Genomic DNA, 2854 nt, shown 5'->3' with positions numbered 1-2854 from the left:
AATTCATTCACTAATTTAACAAATAATTTTTGCTATTTCCCAAGGACTGTGCTAGGAATTATTTTCACTCCCTTCAAGGAACGTGCAGGAAATAACAGTTTCTTTTGTCTTATGTTTTCTTCTCCCGATAAAAATAATGAATTGTGCATTAAAAAAAAAAGATGGTGTCAACAAATTTTAAGTGTATAAATACATAATGAAAGAAAACACTTTCATTATAAAGCAAACATAATCATTCTAGAATAGAATACACCATGGATGTCTTTTGAATTAGAAAAGAAAACATGTTCTTTTGCAGTACAAACATATAGGGATAAACCCTACCAATGAATATAAGAGCTATAAAGATCTATTAAAAAGTAACTCTTAAATAAACTGAAATCATATGTTAGATAGATTTACCAGCCACCAAGCTAAAGGTAGGAGCAACAGAATCTCTATAACTCAAAATAAAATCGATATATTTCTCTTCTAAGTGAAGGTGGCAAAGGGAACATTCTTGACTCATTTGCAAACTTATACATAGTAATTTCTGGTTTGATATTTGCTCTTTCTCACCTCCCTAATGTAGCATCATCTAGATTGCCTCAAGGTAATCGTGCCCTGGAGACAACTTTTGGAGGAGTTATTGGGCCTCCCATGAAGGGAATCAAACTGATCAAAGGAAAGGAAGTGATGCCTTGAATTTTTTGTGATGACATTCATTTCTCAGTGACTTTCTACCACACCATCCAATTAAAAAAGAAAGAAAGAAATTAGCACAATGTGCAACTCTTTCCGTGAATGTGGCGGGGGGGGGGGGGGGGTTAGCAATTCGGCATTATCAAGGAGGCTTTCAACATGTTGTGGCCCAACCAGAGATGACAATTGAAATAACTTTGAGCCTCGGTGCCCTGCATTGCTATTAAACACCAGTTCCTGTGTAGCTGTGTCCTCTGCTGGCCGATGAAAAGGTCCAAAGTTCAGATTGTTCCAAGAAGTCATAATGAAGCCACAAGAGCCATGCTCTTTGTGAGAGAAATGTCAGCTCCTGGAAAGTCTCTTAAACTGTAAAGGACACTTCATTACATAGAAGAACTGACTTAATATACTTTGCAAATGACTTCATAACATTCAATTTTGAGAATCATTTCCATTCTTTTATTCACAGTACATAGGGAAATTAGCTGAAATATTTATCTTTGCTTCTCTCTAAGTTTTATAGCCCTAGTCAAAAACTAATTAGACTCTGGCAGTTAAATCCTGCATGTATGCTTCTTTTACCCCCACCCCACCCCCCAAAGGAGTTTTCCTCGTTATGCAACTTCCTCTGTTGCAGAGAGTGGCCTATTTAACTTAAAGGATTTTAGTTTAGGTTTTGTTTGTGTGTGTGTGTGTGTGTGTGTTTAATGTCAAGCTTATTCATTCTTTTCATGTATATCTGATAGGTAGTTAGGAAAAGAGGAAATAAAGGGAGCCAGTCACCAAAACCAGTAAGCAGCTAATGAAATGTGATCCATAAAGGAGAAGGAAAGATTTCTCATCATTTCAGGTCCCTAGGCAGGTAGGAGCCCTCCCAGAGTTGTCTCCCAAACTTCTCTCTACCTGAGAAGGCAAGAACCACTATGGGCAAGTTCAAGTATAGTATTAATCCTTAAATTCAGGGTAAGTGGGTTTTCCCCACCCCTGACAGTTTCAAAATATGTATATCTGCTTGACTTGCTCTCCTAGGCGTTCTCTCTATTGGAATGACTTGATCTGGTGGTTGGCTTCCTCTTTTGTATGGTAGATGGGTCTCGGGTGACTTCCAAAGGAGGGGAGCACTCTAGAATAGGAAGGCTTAGTAGTGTGTGAGTTAGTTTAATGCTGCTCTCAGCCCAAGAGAAAGACACTTTCTTTCCTTCCATGCTTCCCCCACTGCCTCTGGGGGTTCCCTCTGGCCATCTGAGTGGCAAGATCATGAGGGTCAATATTAGGATGTGAATCTGTCATAAATCTGACAAGACATTGTGGTTTTTGTTCATTTGTTTCTGGTTATCTCTTGGTTTTAGACTAAAGGCCAAATATTTTCACTGTAGTTTGCAAGCAATCCGGCCCATCTCACCAGAGTGGCGGGCTCCACAGAAGAGTTTATGGCCACAGCCACATGAAGAGTGATATTTTGTAGTAGTAGGTCCTCTATTCAAATTTTCCTAAAGAATCTGGTGGTAGGAGGATAATTGTTAAACATTGGAAACCTGGAGTCTCCAACATCTCTCACTTTTTCCTCAGAAACTTTAACAGTACTAATTTTCCCCACCAACAAAATAAATGGAAACAATAAAAAAATACAATACCATAAACCACACCAGGCATAGGCTTGATTACTCTTAGTCAGCCTTTGTCAGTGAGATAAGGTTACTTAGTTGTTGTTGTTGTTTTGGGGTTTTTTTGTTTGTTTATTTTTAAGCAAAGGTTTACATTTTCTTTTTTTTTTCTTTTTCTTATTTAACTTCAATTAATTAACATATAATGTATTATTTGCTTCAGGGGTACAGGTCTGTGATTCATCAGTCTTACACAATTCACAGTGCTCACCATAGCACTTACCCTCCCCAATGTCCATCACCCAGCCACCCCATCCCTCCCACACCCCTCACTCCAGCAACCCTCAGTTTGTTTCCTGAGATTAAGAGTCTCTTATGGTTTGTCTCCCTCTCTTGTTTCATGTTGTTTCATTTTTTCCTCTCTTAAGGGCACTCAGTTTTAAACACATGTAAACACGTGTAAGAATTAGAGCTATGATTTCTGTTGAAATGTATTAGGAAAGACAGAGAAGTCATTGGCCCTGTTCTTTATATATTCACAACATAGTGATGGACATAGCCGAATATAA

Source organism: Mirounga angustirostris, unplaced genomic scaffold (assembly GCF_029215605.1).
Source record: "Mirounga angustirostris isolate CCGP_5_RB_7025 unplaced genomic scaffold, mMirAng1.0.hap1 SCAF_1, whole genome shotgun sequence".
In the NCBI taxonomy this organism is placed as follows: Eukaryota; Metazoa; Chordata; class Mammalia; order Carnivora; family Phocidae; genus Mirounga; species Mirounga angustirostris.
Note: the sequence above shows the minus strand (reverse complement) of the source record.